The following is a 17,401-nucleotide window of genomic DNA, read 5'->3' on the forward strand; positions in this document are numbered from 1 at the left end:
CTTTAACAGGAGTGTTAAACTGTTTAAAATACAAGGGTTAATGCCTCCATTGAGAGGAACTTGACGTCAGTGCATTAAGCTTTTATTTGATAACAATACACACAGTCATTTCCAGTCTTGTGTTTATAAATGTGTTCTGCAAGGTAACATGCTCTACTCATTTCTCCTTTTGACAGTAAAAAAAAATAAATTATTTTTCCCTCCAACTTTGACCCCAAATCTCCAAAGACTAACACATGACTTCCAGTTTCCATTACTTTGGGATGCAAACATTTCACCTGCAGACTGAAAAAGCATTAATGGAAAATGGACATACGTGATATATCTGAGGCCTGGATATAGAGCTCTGAGATCAACTCAAACTCTAACCAGTTGTTCAATAGCTGATAAAACCCCAAAACAACAATTTCAAAATACAATGTAGCCTACTATTATTGTTCACAGGTGTCCCAAGCTTGTTCAGTTGATATAAATTTGGCGTAGTTCCAACTGTTAAAAACATAGAACAGTACAGCACAGTACAGGCCCTTCAGTCCTCGATGTTGTGCCAACCTTTTATCCTACTCGAAGATCAGACTAACCTACATACCTTTCATTGTACTATCTTCCATGTGCCTATCCAAGAGTTGCTTAAGTGTCCCTAATATATCTGACTCTACCACCACTGCTGGCAGTGCATTCCAGGCACCCACCAGTCTCTGTGTAAAGAACGTACTTCTGACATCTCCCCTAAACCTTCCTCCAATCACCTTAAAATTATGACCCCTTGTGATAGACAATTCCGCCCTGGGAAAACATCTCTGGCTATCCACTCTATCTATGCCTCTCATCATCTTGTACACCTCTATCAAATCAACTCTCATCCTTCTTAGCTCCAATGAGAAAATCCCTAGCTCCCTCAACCTCTCTTCATAAGACATGCCCTCCAGTCCAGGCAGCATCCTCCTCTGCATCCTCTCTAAAGCTTCCACATCTTTCCTATAACGAGGTACGGTGGCTCAGTGGTTAGCACAGCTGCCTCACAGTGCCAGGGACCCAGGTTTGATTCCAGCCTCGGGCAACAGTCTGTGTGGAGTTTGCATGTTCTCCCCGTGTCTGCGTGGGTTTCTTCCCACAATCCAAAGATGCGCAGGTTGGGTGAATTGGCCATGCTAAATTGCCCATAGTGTTCAGGGATGTGTAGGTTAGGTGCATTAGTCAGGGGTAAATGTAGAATAATAGGGTTGGGTGGGATACTCTCCAGAGGGTCAGTGTAGACTTGTTGGGCCGAAGGGTCTGTTTCCATACTGTAGAGATTCTAAGAGGCAACCAGAATTGAATACAATATTCCAAGTGTGGTCTAACCAGGGTTTTATAGAGCTGCAGCATAACTTCACAGCTCAAACTCAATCCCCCTGCTAATGAAAGCCAACACACCATATGCATTCTTAACAATCCTATCAACTTGGGTGGGAACTTTGAGGGATCTAAGGATGTGGACCCCAACATTCCTCTGTTCCTCTATACTGCCAAGAATCCTGTCTTTAACCCTGTATTCTGCATTCAAATTCGACCTTCCAAAGTGATTCACTTCACGCTTTTCCAGGTTGAACTCTGTCATTTATCAGTCCAGTTCTGTATCCTGTCAATGTCCCGTTGCAACCTACAACAGCCCTCTACACTATCCACAACTCCACCAACCTTCATGTCATTGTTAAACTTACTAACCCACCCGTCCACTTCCTCATCTAAGTCATTTATAAAAGTCACAAAGGTCCCAGAATCTATCCCTGCGGAACAGTAATTTTTTCTCTCTCCTCCAGTCTTCTGCTGTCACAAAGTACATTATATTGAATGATGACCATCTTATTGTTATAGTACAGATGGTACTGCTGTGTTAGAGATCAGTCTGATATGATGTGGCAATATGCCCTTTTACATGCATGTTGTAATCTTGAACTTTGGAGAGTGAAGGTAGAGGCTCCAATTCCTTCCATTTCATGGCTTACCAGGAATGTATCCTGCTCTTACTACTTGCCACTGGAGTGTGTTGGAAGGCTTTGCATGTTGATAATTATCTTGCTTGCCTGCATTTAATGTACTTTTGTTAGCAACCTGCCTTGAGATGGGGCTTGAACCTAGAGCTTCTGACTTAGAGATAGAGATGCCTCCCACTGCAGCACAACTGAAAGGGGAAAGAAAACATTTACGATCCTTCAGATACGGTTAAAGTTTCAGGCACATATTTAAACCTGGGCATCCCATTCCGGGTGCACAGCAGGAGAATGACAAGAGTCCGTGGTCATTTCTCTCAACCCCTGTCTACTAAGCATCAGAGAGTGACTATTAGATTAATGGTCTCATTGGATCATCTGCTCCAGGTCAGAAATGCATCGTCTTCCTCATTTAAAGAATTAAATAATCCCTTCCGTCAGACCTGGGTGGTCTGGGCCCAGGCCATACATGAGGTCAGCACCTCTAGTAGGCATCTCTAGAAGCCAGTACAGAAAGTGGATTAATGAGGTGGGGAGGGCTCACCACTTGATTCAATACTCATTACACATTTCCATCACACTGAACTCGTGTTTCCCTCATTGCTGGACAAAGTGCCACACAACACCAAGGAGAGGGCTGAGCCTGGCTGAGACACTTCCATTCTCTCTGCATTTGAGAAAGATGTGGTCCAGTTGGGGCTCAAGGATCAAGACCTTGTATAGAGATCAGAAGTCAGTGAGCAATATTGTTGTCTACTCTTCTGTCAACTGCAACTACTCTCTCATACATACCTCCATGTAACAAATTGTGTCTGCCCCCATAAATTCCTTCCTTTGTATCTTGTTATGAGCAAGAGAGGTCCCAGAGGTTCTCCAGCGCAAGAACCCTTCAGGAGGAAGCCTGTCACACCCACTGGCAAGGTGTTCATCTGCACCTTCCATCAGCACAAAAACAGACACCTTGACCATTACTGTTTCTAGGGCAGACTCAGACACAATTTGGTTAGTGCATCACTGAAGAATCTGCAGCTGGTGGAAGAAGAAACATGCGAGGTCTCCAACTCCAGGCCCTGGTCAGCCCCAGGCAGAGGACATTCTTTGGTACTCAGTCACAGGTGACGTGCTCAACCTGCTGAGACAGCAGGGAACGATGCCAGGGGCCATTACTAGACTCCAGTGAAAGATAAAGAAACCTGTCCATCCTCTGCTGTGGTGGCTCTGGCACCTAAGTGTTTTGCTGCCTCAAAGAGTGATCCAAGAGCCCACTTCGTGGCTACTGGATAGGTGCTTGGACATGCACTCTATCAAGGTAAAAACAATGACTGCAGATGCTGGAAACCAGATTCTGGAATAGTGGTGCTGGAAGAGCACAGCAGTTCAGGCAGCATCCAAGGAGCTTCGAAATCGACGTTTCGGGCAAAAGCCCTTCATCAGGAATAAAGGCAGTGAGCCTGGAGCGTGGAGAGATAAGCTAGAGGAGGATGGGGGTGGGGAGAAAGTAGCATAGAGTACAATGGGTGAGTGGGGGAGGGGATGAAGGTGATAGGTCAGGGAGGAGAGGGTGGAATGGATAGGTGGAAAAGGAGATAGGCAGCTGGACAAGTCCGGACAAGACATGGGAATAGTGCTGAGCTGGAAGTTTAGAACTTGGTGAGGTGGGGGAAAGGGAAATGAGGAAACTGTTGAAGTCCACATTGATGCCCTGGGGTTGAAGTGTTCTGAGGCGGAAGATGAGGCGTGCCCCCTCCCGCTCTGCTGAGGACATGGAGGTCCTGGGCCTCCTTCACCGCCACTCCCTCACCACCAGACCCCTTGGGGAAGAACGCCTCAGGCAGTGGTGATCTTAATAATATTGGACATCACATTTAACTCAAGGTACAGAAGAATGAATCAAACACTTGTGTTTTAAATGTAAGGGTAATTATGAAGATATGAACAGCGCTGTCTAATTGACACTGGAAACATAGTTAAGAGATAGGTCAGTAGAGATACAATGTCAGATATTTCAAAATACTCAGAAAAGACACATTCCAATGAGAAATATTCTACATGAAGTGCACAATATCCATGGCTAATTAAAGAAGTTAGAGATAATGCCAAACTGAAAGAAAAAGTACATCATTCCTTTTTCTCATATTCACGAGTAGACTGTAGGCATCGTTGGCTGGGCCAGCAATTATTGTCCATTTGGAGTTGCCCTTGAAAAGGTGGTAGGGAGCTCCCTTCTTGAACTGCAGCAATCCACATGCTGTAGATTTTCCATAATGCTTTTGGAGAGGGAATTTCAGGATTTTGACCCAGTCACAATGAAGGAACAGTGATATATTTCCAAGTATGAATGGTGAGTGGCTTGGAAGGGAGCTTGCAGGTGGACATGTTCCCATGCATCTGCTGCCCTTATCCTTCTAGATGCAAGTGGTTGTGGTTTTGTAAGGTGCTGTCCAAGGATCTTTGGTGAATTTCTGCAATGCATCTTGTAGATGGTACATGCTTTGTGGTGGAGGGAGTGGATGTTTGCGGATGTGGTGCCAATCAAGTGAGCTGCTTTGTCCTGGATGGCGTTGAGCTTCTTGAGTGTTGTTGGAGTTGCACCCGTGCAGGCAAAGGGGGAACATTCCATCACACTCCCGACATTTACCTTGTAGATGATGGACTTTGGGGGAATCACTTACTTTGGTGAGTTACACATCACAGTATTGCTAGACTCTGACCTGCTCTTGGAGCCACTGTGTTTATGAGGTGAGTCCAGTTGAGTTCCTGGTCAATGGTAACAATAAGGATGTTGATAGTGGGGCATTCAGTGATGGCAACACCATTGACTACCTAGGGACAATGGTTAGGTTGCCTCTTATTGGTCATGGTCATTGGCTGGCATTTGTGTGATACGAATGTTTCTTGTCACTTATCAACTCAAGCCTGGATATCGGCAAATCTGAGTTACAAGTTAGAAGATTGGCCAGAGTATAAAGAACCGCAAAAAAAGACTAAGCAATGGATAAAGAGGGAGAAATTAAGAGTAGAAGAGAAAGCTAGCTAGAATTGGAAAGAACGGATGAGTTGAACAAGTATTTTATGTCTGTCTTTACTGTTGATGATACACATCCTAAATATGAATCAGAAGGTAAAAGGAAGTGAGGAATTTAAAACAAACATAATCATGAAGGAAACGGTATAGATAGAATTCTGAGATAAAAAAATCTGACAAGTTTCCTTGCTCTGGCGGACTTCATCCTAGGTCATAAAAAGAGCTGCTGAGATGGTATGATCATTAATTTTAATTTTCTAAAATTCCCTAAATTCTCAGAAGATCCCACCAAATTGAGAAATAGAGAATGGGCTTCCTCTATTCAAGAAAGGTGGGAGTCAGAAAGCAGGAATCAAAAGGTTGGTTAGCCTAATGTCTGTTAAAGGGAGAATGGGGACTATCAGTAATTAATGAAGTTATAGTATAACACTTAGAAAATATTTATCTTATTTTATGGAAGGGAAATATTGTTTGACTAATTCATTGCTTTTTACTTCCTCAAAGAACTCCAATGTAGTGGAGAACTAAGGGATGTAGTGTACAGTTGATTCTGCTATAGTGCATGTTTCGTCAACGTGAATTGGCTTTAACATGATTGAAGAATTTCGACTATTATTGGTAGATCGTGAACTTTCCTTACCTGCATTGACTAAACCGTGGTTCCGGCCCGGTTAGTTTGAATGGCGTGGCTATTACGTGATTTTGTTATAATGCGAGATCTCATGAGAATGGAACTATCGTGTTATAACAGAACTGATTGTCAGATGCTTTCTAGAAATCTAAGTACAAAGTGTACTATGTAAAATAAAAGCTCATATTGTAGGGAATAACTTATTAGCACAGATACAGGATTGGTTAGCTGACAGAAAGCTGCATAAGCATAAATGTTATTTTTGGATTTACAGGAAGTAATAAGTGGTGCATCACATGGAGATTCAATTATTTATAGTTTATACTAATGACTTGATGAAAGGATCAAATGAGTGCTAGATGATACTAAGATAGGCAGGAAAGTAAGTTGTGAAGAGGAAATAAAACATCTGTGTAGGGATATGGAAAGGTCAAATAAATGGGCAAAACTTTAGCAGATGGAGCATAATGTGGGCAATAATGACCTTGTCTACTTCAAATAGAGAAGCTACATATTATTTAAATAGAGAGAGATTGCAGAACTCTGAGGTACAGAGGGATTGGGTGCCCTGATCCATGAATCACAAACATTAATAGGCAGATACAACATGTGATTCAGAAGGTAAATGAAATGTTGTTATTTATTTTAAAGGGAATGGAATACAAAAGTAATGATCTTTTGCTACAGTTGTATAAGCATTGGTGAGACAATATCTGGAATAATATGTACAGTTTTAAGAAAAGGTACAAATGTGTTAAGAGACAGTTTTGAGAATGTTCACTGGGCTTGTACATGGGAAAGGGAATTATTTTATGCAAGAAATTTGGACAGGATAGCCCTCTTTCCATTGGAGTTTAGAACAATGAGGTGTGATCATATTGGAATATATAAGAACTTAAAATGACTTGGAAGTGTGGATGCTGAATGGATATTTCTACTTGTAGGAGAGAGAACAAGAGACACAATTTAAAAATCAGGGATCTTCCATAAAAGCCTGAGATAAGGAGGGCTTTTTTCTTAGAAGTTTGTGTGTCTTTGGAACTCTCTTCCCTTGAGAGTGGTGGAAGGCAGGAAGGTCATTTAAAGGCAGAGGTAGTTAGATTCTTCACAAGCAAGGGAGTCAATGGGGGCAGGTGAGAACATGAAGGCCACATTTCCAATCAGCCATGATCTTGTTGAATGGTAAAGGAGGTCGGAAGGGCAGAATGGCCTTCTGCTCCTTATTCAGATTTTCATATGTTTGTGGACCATAGGTAATTTTGGGGGGAGGGTGAGAGCGGGAAATGGATGAGAGTCCTGAGGCCCTTCTTCCTGATGCTGGGTCCTTAATCAGGTACGAAGTCCCGAGGAATGAGAGACTTGTTGTGGGAGCCTGCAAGAATTCGCTGTACAAACTTCCTGTGGTGGCAAATCCCTGCAGGCACTGGCTGGATTAGGGCCTTAACTGGACATTAATGGGAAGGTAGTCGAGAGTGTGGTGCTGGAAAAACATAGCAGGTCAGGCAGCATCTGAGAAGCAGGAAAAAAATCGACGTTTTGGGCAAAAGTCCTTCATCAGAAATGAAGTAGGAAAGGGCTTCCCTGCTACTCGGATGCTGCCTGACCTATTGTGCTTTTCCAGCACCACACTCTCGACTCTAATCTCCAGCATTTGCAGTCCTCACTTTCTCCTAATTAATGGGAAGGTAGTCCATAAGCCTTCTCAACCTGGACCTAATTGGGTCGAGGCAGGCGGATGGCAAACAGAGTATACCTAACTCCAAACATGCTGCTGGGTGGGGCATTAAATTCCACTGTCTCTTTGATTATATCTGTCAGAAAGGTTTGAGCAATCCATTCAGTTATTAGATAATTAACACTAAATACATTTTTTGTAAAAATATGAAAGTTAACTTAAATATCCTGCAGTAATACAGGGTGCTAAAATTTTCTTTTCAATTCTGCATGGAGAATATGAAAATAAAATTATAATTAAAATGTATGGCTAGTAAAATTACAAAAATACCTTTGTCTGTTGGTAGAAAATGATCACTGTCCTGATGGAATCATGTAGCCAATATGAACAACAGCTGGGCTTTATCATTCTGAATATGCTATTGTGATTTTCTACTCAGAATGGCTTTTACAATTATATTTGTCTTGGTGCAGAAAATATTAATAGTGTTTTCATTGTCCACTGCACCTAATGGGAAGCTAAAAGTGTAGCCTACGGTTTTCCAAGGAAAAATAGATGGGAAATTCTGAATCAATTTGATTTAGCTTCCCAAGCTGTACTCCCTATAGGTTCTACACCCCTCATGGAGAACCAAATTTTGAAATCTTCCTTAACATCTCTTCATTCTCAATATTTCCCCACAAGTTAAAAATGTTAGATTCAAGCAGATTTTCAGAAAAGCATGTGTGCATTTAGTGCATTTTGAATTTAAGTTTGAAATTAAACTGGTGTTGTGCTAACAGATAAATGTTATGAATACCATGCATTCATCCCAGATAAGTTGTCACAATCACGCCCCCATTGGTCCACAAGTTTCACAAAACGTATAAATATATACTGTCCCAATGAAACCACCAAAATGACCAAATGCTCTCAGAACAAATATAATTCACATCAGGTTGCTTCAGTAACTGAACACATTTTCTCCAGTTATTGCAACATTTAACTTTAACAAGAGTTAAAGCAGAGATTTCTAAGTTATGCAACTTAAACTATATCCTTTCAAACCTCAAATGCACACGCACACACAATTGCAATTAAGGCAGACAAAAGAGAAACCATTTCCATGTATACTAAGGGTAGAAAAATAATATAGACAGGGTAGACCAAATTCCGATGATCAAAAGTCTAGACCATAAAGGTGGAAAGTTATTTTCCATACAGTTCTTTTGATTTTTTGCATTAATAATATGGGGCTTTCCGTAGGATGACAGTCATTCAATGGTTGATCTGACAAACTTGTGTCTTCTCTTGTACGGTATTTTTCTTCAGCTTGCTTGGCTTTCCTGTCTTTTCTCCACACACACACACACACACAGAGACAGTGAGTGAGTGAGCGAGCGAGCGAGCGTGTGTGTGTGAGAGAGAGTGTGAAATGGATGCTTTCGGTCTCCAAGCAATGGATAGTTTTGTCACTGCTTTTATCACTTAAGCTTTTTAAAATTCTGCAGCTCAACCAACCAGTGGGCTGCTGTCAGACAAATTTCCTTAATTCAAAAGTTTCTTGGGGCTGCTCAGTCTCGAATTCTCTTTCTCTTTACCTCCAAAAAGCAATATTGTATGCACAGCTTAACAATATGCGCAACACTTGATCTTCAAGTTCCAAAACTTTTCTGGTATTCCAATTATAGCTGTCCAACTTCCATTTCATTCGATTGTCCCAATAATGAAGAATATGAGCTCTTTTACATGAAACAAAAAAATTCTATCAACAAAACTGTTCTATAATTTATATATTTTCTTCTCTTCATTGTTAGAAATTTCTGCTGTAGTGTTTTGTTTTGTGTCCTTGTGCTACTATGGTGCACAATTCTGACCACAAACATCCATCAGGAGATTAATCCAAGTACCTGCTGTGATGTGTCTTGGATGATAGGATGCTGGTTCATTAATAGTGGGCGAGGAAAAGGGGGTGGCTGTTATTTGCAGCTGGCTTTCAGTGACCTTCAATGTCAAGTTAATGGAACTGAACTTATTGCAGAAATTGGCCAACATATCATATCTCCTTGGCAAAGCATCAAAATACTTCTATGGTCTAATATAGTTAGAGAAGAATTTACTGACTTAGTTATGAGAAGCTACAATGAGAGAAGAAATTCACTCTCTGTACTGATTACAAATTCTCCTGCTCCAATATTACCCAAGGGTTTCTTTCTCTATGGATCATTTCAATTCAAACTGTGTTTTTTCTTTTTGTTAGAGGATTGCTATCCTTGAACATCATAAACAGGAATGAATGGCATTGCATCACTGATTTGAATTGATTGAACGAGTTTATTTAATCTGGACCACTGGTATTACCATTCGGTTTTTCCAAACTAAAGACCTAATTTTAAGTTTTAATCTTCAAGGAAGAAGATCTAACAGGAAATTAAAATGAAAAGCCAAAACCTTCTAACTTTTTCTAGCACCCAGAAAATAGAATTAGTTTAGTACTTATATAGAAATATGTGGAAAGTATTGGGTGCATTTTTCTTTAAGGAATTCCTCCAAACTTGAATCTCCAGATATTATATCAGAAAACAAATACCAGGCTTCCGTACTTGACTAGAACTACTATTTATGGCAATTAAATACATTCTAACTGCAAGTAAATAACCATGAACTATCAATAACCTCTACTACATGAAACCCTAACTCCTACCTTTTTTAAAACCTATACATACACATGTAGACAAAAAAAGGTGTTATGGATGGATGGATGAAAAGTACTGAGCAATCACAGATTCTTAGCACTAGTTCAAGCTTTCCTGAAGTGTTTGCTTGGCTTCCCAAGACCTTCTGTTCTCTGGTTTATGTTTGCCAGATTCTCAATTCTTTGCTGGGGAGTCAGCGGATTTACACATTAATTATTCAGTTTGACTGTCACTGGTTAGAGGCAACACTTTATAGCAAAGTGTGGAAGAAAATAACTGGCATGATTCACTTTGCTGTATAGATCAGATTCTGGTGTGGAGACCTTCGGGCCTGATATTGTTTACACACACCAGTGGTTCAGCTAACCAGGAACCAATCAGAGAGTTGTTACCATGTAGATGAGCTCTGACATCCATAACTGGTCATAATTGGTCACAAACTCATCAGCACTTTGTTGCTAGCCAAAGCTTGCTCTACACACATACTGTCCCATGTTCCATGCTGCATTGTCTCTGTTCCCCTCCTGCTTACAAAGCAACAGTGTGCATGCAATTCACAATGAGTTCCAGTAACTTATTTTTAAAATTGCAGCAATTCCTTCCACAGTCCTTATTTTAAAAACATTCCTTTTCTCATTTAAATCCATCATTAAAAATACAAGAAAAACAAAAAGATACGGTCTTCATGGACTGATTAGAAAATTCTTCAAAATTTTTGTTTAAAAATCTCTCCATTCAAATCAGAATTGTTCACAATGTGACAATAATCAGGATTTATTGAGCTAAACCAGTTATCTGTGTCTCAGTTGAGCAAAATGTCCACTGTTTGGTTTATCCTAACCAATTGTATTGCTAAGCTTGGATTTGACATGTCACTGTCATTGTGTTGGCTTGTGAGTGACAGAAAATGGAATTCTGCTTTATTCTGTATTATCATAGGACGTGCAGAGGATGGCAACAATTGCTTCACTTGGTCTGGCAAAAATATCACCGCCTTAGCAGGTCCTCCTTCAAACTTTGCAAAATTGCAGTAAATCAGTGCTTTTTCAACTGTACTTTCAATGTTCCTGTGAACAGTATTCTATATTGATTTATAAGCTAACTTCATATTCCCTGAGGTTTGTTATGGAGAATGTGAGGATTCTATTCAAAATGACTAACATCACTGACAAATTACTTAAATCCCATTTCATAAGGGTGCATCCATGTACTGGAATTAAACTTGTGGATTGTTTATCCTTATATATTCAGTGTAACTGGCATAAACTTAAGTAGTTTGAATTGTATCCATGGAACGACATGTATCAAAAATTGATTTCAGAATGTTGAAACTCGTTTTACCTGGAATTCTCAACATCCATTCAAGAAACTAGTGTGGGAGAATTTCTGCTTTGGGTGCAATTGGGATATTGTTCCAAAATGTACTTGAAATGTTGATGTTAGATTATAACAAATGTTTCCAATAAATTAATTTGCATAATCAAATTGTGTAAAATTTTCAATTAAGCAGGACCTCTGGACTGCATACTAGAATGCAATTGTTTTCTTTTTGTTTTTATTAAAAATATTTCTTGTTTTTAAACGTGTAACTTGATGCCTTATTATAGCTTTTAATTGTTCATTCAATGAAATGAAGGAAAACAAGTAAGTTCTAACTTTTAAATATGAGTAACTTGATTTAAAAATAAAAACATAATAAAACATTATACTGGTCCATTAGTCTGTTTTGTAGGTATTTCCTATATGCAAAATTTGTAAAGTGTACCTACTAGAGTCTACACACTCGGAAAACAGAAGTGCATTTGGGGTCTGTCAGGTCCACTCAGTTCCTGACCTCATTACAACCTTGGTCCAAATATAGACAAAAGAGCTCAACTCCAGAGGTCAGGTGAATGTGACTGTCTTTGATGTCAAGTCAGGAATTGACTGAGTATGGTATCATGGAGTCTTAACAAAACTGGAGTGAATGAGTATCAGTGGGAAAACCCTCTTCTGTTGGAATCATATCTAGAAGGAAGGAAGATGGTTGTGGTTGTTGGAAGTCAATGACCTCTCTGAAGACATTGTATTGCTTAGCTTGGATGTGACATGTGTCCTAGGCCTAACCATCTCAGCTGTTTCATCAATAACCTTCCCTCCATCATAAGGTGGGGATGTTCATTGATAATTCCACAATGTTCAGCACCATTTGCAACTCTTCAGAAAATTATGCAGTCTTTACCCATAAGGAGCAAGAACTGGACAACATCCATGCTTTGGCTGCTGATTAACAAATAATTTTAGTACCACACAAGTGCCAGGCAATGGCCATCTTCAACAGAATCTAAACAATAACTTTTGGCGTTCAATAGTATTACTGACGCATACACCACTTGCTGTTCCCCTCCAAGTCACACACCATCCTGACTTAGCATTGTGGTAAAATTGGGTCCAAATCCTGGAACCCCTTCCTATCAGCATGTGGGTATTCATACACTCTGAAGGCTGCAGCAAATCAAGAAATTTGCTCATCAGTTAGGGATGAGCATTAAATGCTGCCCTAGCCAGGGATGTCCACATCCCCTAGATGAATGAAATATAATTTGAAGTTTGATTGTGATTGGGCCAGTGGTGTGCGGGTTAGTTTTGTGGGGCATAATCCGGTGAATTGAATCTTAAACTAATGTAAAAGATTGAAGAAAACCCAAAATAAAGTGGTTTTGGATGAAACTAATACTTAAAATTTGTCAGTTGTGTCCTATGATTTGGCTGATTCCACCTGAATTGTGCTTACATTACACATACATATAGGTGGTATATATCTATGAGTTCTCATTGTTGTAAAACTATGCCCTTGTATGTGCATCAATTCAACAGTTCGACTTACAACCTATAGCAGAAAGCATAGTATTCCAATTTCCTTCTCATATTTGATTAGTCAGCTTTCATTTATCCTCTCAGTAAGTACCATAACCCCAAGCGAAGGTCTGATGGAACCTTGGACACTTCTGAAATTCTCACCATTGTATTTCCTGCATGACCATTTTCTCTGGATGAAGAGGCCTTAACTTTTATGGTCCCCACAATATAGTATTTAAAAGACAATGTGCACAATATTCCAGCCCGGGATACCAGTGGACCAGAACCTCACTGCCTTTCTGACCTTGCTCAAATTAATTTCTATACAGAAAGGCCCAAGCTCAACCTTCCTGACCTGCTGCCAACTGAGGCCCTGAGATGGTCAATCAATGATGACTTAAGGGTTTATCTATTCCCCTTGGTCTGTGTGCTCGAGTGAGTGTAAGGTTGTACAGTATGGAAACAGAGCCTTTGGTCCAACCAGTCCACACCAACTATACTTCCACACAAACCTAACTCCACTTGCCTGCATTTGACCCATATCCCTCCAACCCTTCCTATTCATGAAGGTTTTCCAAATGTCTTTTAAACATTGCAACTGTACCTGCATCCACCACTTTCTCTGACAGTTCATTCCATACACAAACCATTCTGTTTAAAAAAATGTTGCCCCTCATGTCCATCAGACCTATCTCCTCTCACCTTAACAGTATGCCTCCCAATTTTGAACTCCCCAACCCAGGGATAGGACCCTTGCTATTCACCTTATCTATGCCGTCATGATTTTATCAACCTCAATAAGGTCACTCCTCAATCTCCTATGCTCCAGTAAAAGAAGTCCTAGCCTTTCCATTCTATTTTTATATCTCAAATATCCTGACAACATGCTGGTAAATCTTTTCTGAACCTTCTCCAGTTTAATAATATCCTTCCTATAACAGGGTGACCAGAACTATACCTAAGACAGGGAAATGGCCATAGAGTCACCTCAAAACGAAAACCTTAATCTAAGAAGTGGGAAGATTCTGGCCATTGGGTTTGAAATTGGCTAACAAGCAGCTATGTCAGAGGCATGAAATGCAAAACATCCAATCTAATGTCTTTTTCTCTTTACTCTTTGCAGGCCAGCATCTGCTGTCTATCCTTAATTGCCCTTGAATGGTGCAGGCCATTCAAAACACAACTAAGAATCAAGTACATTGCTGTGGGGTCAGGAGTCACTGATCAGATCAGGTAAGAATGGTAAATTTCCTTCCCTAAATGACATTGGTGAAACAGATGGGTATTTCTGAATCAAACTTCATATTTTAGATTTCTTGAATGAATTTAAATTCCATCAGCTCCCACAGTGGAATTTGAAACTATTAACACAGGACATTAATGCAAGTCTCTGAACTACCAATTTAGTAACATTACCACAACCTTCCCAAATGTGGGACAATGTGCATTAATACATCTGCCGCAGGACTTGTGCAAAGTACAATACTGGTAAAGCAGAAAAAAAATGATGTTTTGGGACTTTTGTTGATGGCCATGTACCAAAATTGGGCTGTCCTGAATGCATCTGGTACTGGGTGAGCTGCATTCAGCAAAATAAAATCTATTTGTGGCCTGATTGATGGGCCTTAAAGGAACTGCTGGAGACCACCACATAAAAGATAAGTTTGTTCAAAAATACATTTCTCAATTTGGAGCCAGGAACTGGAGGAATGTTGCAGCAATGCCAAAGACTCCTGCTTGGCTTCTCTCAATCCACCCTGTCTTCTGACATATTTACATAATCCCTTTTAAAATCACTTCTCCTTTCCCTTGCTTAGCTTCTACCCACCATTCCCTCACCCTCAAATACCTGAGATCACACTGGCAATTCAAATCTGAAAGTTAATATTGATTTGCCGGCCAGCTCAGGGATCCCTGGTTTAAATTAGGCTAAGCACCATCACTGGGATTATTCTCTGTATCCAATTTGTGCTAGCAGGTCACCAAAAACTAATTCCTGATGAAGAGTTTTTGCCCGAAACATCGATTTTCCTGCTCCTCAGACGCTGCCTGACCTGCTGTGCTTTTCCAGCACCACTTTAATCTTGACTCTAATCTCCAGCATCTGCAGTACCCACTTCCTCTACCAAAAACTAATTTCCAGCCCATTGAGTTTGGTCATTTTAAATATTTTAGATGAATAAAAACAATGACTGCAAATGCTGGAATCCAGATTCTGGATTAGAGTGGTGCCGGAAAAACACAGCAGTTCAGGCAGCATTCGAGGAGCAGGAAAATCGACTTTTCGGGCAAAAGCCCTTCATCAGGAATATAGGTGTCGAGAGAGGAGGAAAACTTCTTCAAGGTCGGCATCCTTGCAAGAGGATTCGCAGTAGGGTTAAAATCAACCAGGTAAAAACAATGACTGCAGATGCTGGAAACCAGATTCTGAATTAGAGTGGTGCTGGAAAAGCACAGCAGTTCAGGCAGCATCCGAGGAGCAGGAAAATTTATTCCTGATGAAGAGCTTTTGCCCGACTCGTTGATTTTCCTTCTCCTCGGATGCTGCCTGAACTGCTGTGCTTTTCCAGCACCACTCTAATCCAGAAATATTTGAGATGCTCAAAGGAATGGATCTGTGGCTTGTCTCAGATGAAGTGGTATGTCACTGATCTGCAAATCTTTTAACTTGGTCAAGGTGATCCTTAATGGAACTTGCCCCTAATATTTAATGATTGCGTCACAAAAAATTAGCACTGTCATACAAGAGCAGCAAAATCCTACTTTATTGCACTATCTCAAATGTAAGACCTTGGCTGTTGGTTCTGTGTGAACTAGATACTGGACTGTGCGTCTGAATGCACTCAAAGTTCAAGCTTTCTCTCTCTCTCTCTCCATGTGACAATTCTTTTTTCTCCACCCTGCAATCTCTCCTAATTGCTCAACTAAGATTAGAAGTCCATGATGCATGAGACATGGTGCAAATTTGCATTCAATCAGCCTGCAATTAAGTATTTTGATCTGGAAAAGAAACAGATTTTTAGGTCAGTAGTAGTGGGAGCAAGTTAAATTTGTGTTCAGCACACAAAAGGAATGGAGTATAACTCACTGTTTATCCATGGTCAGCATTACATACTCCCAGAGATCAAATGCAATACTGGTTACGTTTAGGATAAAGATTACTGGAGTTTTCCAGTTTTTACCTAAAAATCTGCTTGAACCCCTACATTAGCACAAAATATCTTTGTACATTACTTTGACAGCACCTTTTTTTCTTTTCGTCACAATAACCATCCTTATGACTTCTGGCAGTTATAGATAGATTTGTGGTTTGCATTTATCATCTCCTGACACGGTAAGATTCAAACCTTCAAATGCTCTATGTAGGACACTTTAACTTGCCAACTTCAGCAGAAGCACAAAACTCAATTCACAAGCAACCTATGTATACATCATTTGAATGAAGAATTCAAAGAATTCAATATTACAGACCAAATAAAATTCTGAAGACAGCTTTTGAATTGCTAAATTAAATGGTATTATAACTTATAATAGCGCACAACCGTTCTTGAGATCTGACACTAGGTGATCTACTAACTGTGCTAAGTTCATTCCAAATGCAGCTAAATTCTGTTGAAAAGCTTTTATCAGTGAATAAACACATAGACTTGTAAAACACTTCTCTTAGATATTCTATGTAACCCATACCTCTACATTAACAAAACTAAAAACAGTAAATTAGAATAATACATTTATGATGAACATTTATAAAGCTCTGGTTTGGACTTAACCATGTCTAACTCTGGCACAACACTTTAGGAAGAACGTGAAGGCTTTACAGAAGGTGTAGAAGTTGGGGTTATTCCCCTCTGGAGAAAGGAATGGAGAGGAGTTTTAATAGAGGTGCTTTAGATCATGAGACGAGTAGATAGAGATAAATTGTTCTCTATCTACTGGAGGTGGTGTTGAGAATCAAAAAGACTATGATATAAAGTAACTGGCAAAAAGGATTAAGAGTAACAAGTGGAAATACCTTTTTCATACTGAGTGGTCAGGATGTGGAAAGCACTGTTTGTGATTATGTTAGACTCAGATTTCATGTGGGCTTAGGAAACAGAATCAGCTGAGCACTTGTAGGGCTCTGAGGGTAGCAGGCTTTTGTGGGACAGTGTGGTGGGAAGCAAAGGGAGAGGTGCTAGGAGGGGATTTAATACCCTGAATTTCCAGAGACTTGGCATGGACATGATGAGCTAAACAGTCTGCTGTGTGCTGTCACTATTTTATGATTCTATTCCAGTTTTTGGTTTTGCTCCTATAGATTAAAATATCACTGGATCTTTCAACTGTCCAATATTAATGTTCAGTGGAATTTAGAAAAGTGAGGGGTGACTTGAAGTGTACAAAATCCCAAATTTTCTTGACAAGGTGGAAGTAGAAGTGATATTTCCTTCTATTGATCAGTCCAGAGCTAGAAGGCACAGAGATGATTTTTTTTCTCTTTCAGAGGGTTGTGTGACTTTGTCCTCTTTGTCTCAAAGAGTAGAGGAGGCAGAGTCATTGAATATTTCTAAACAGAGATGGATCGGAGAAGGTAGGAATATGGAA

The 17,401-nt window shown here is 40.0% G+C and overlaps 1 protein-coding gene across 8 annotated transcripts in view; it reads right to left on the bottom strand.

Moving 5' to 3' along the window:
* The window catches only part of LOC148146771 (ELKS/Rab6-interacting/CAST family member 1-like), a 922,009-nt gene that overhangs the window by 25,675 nt on the left and 878,933 nt on the right, over positions 1-17,401 (bottom strand). The gene's annotated exons all lie outside the window — the stretch shown is intronic.

The sequence above is a fragment of the Chiloscyllium plagiosum genome, unplaced genomic scaffold, assembly GCF_037043375.1.
Source record: "Chiloscyllium plagiosum isolate Xiang-an unplaced genomic scaffold, Cpla_swu_hap1 HiC_scaffold_19, whole genome shotgun sequence".
Taxonomy (NCBI): domain Eukaryota; kingdom Metazoa; phylum Chordata; class Chondrichthyes; order Orectolobiformes; family Hemiscylliidae; genus Chiloscyllium; species Chiloscyllium plagiosum.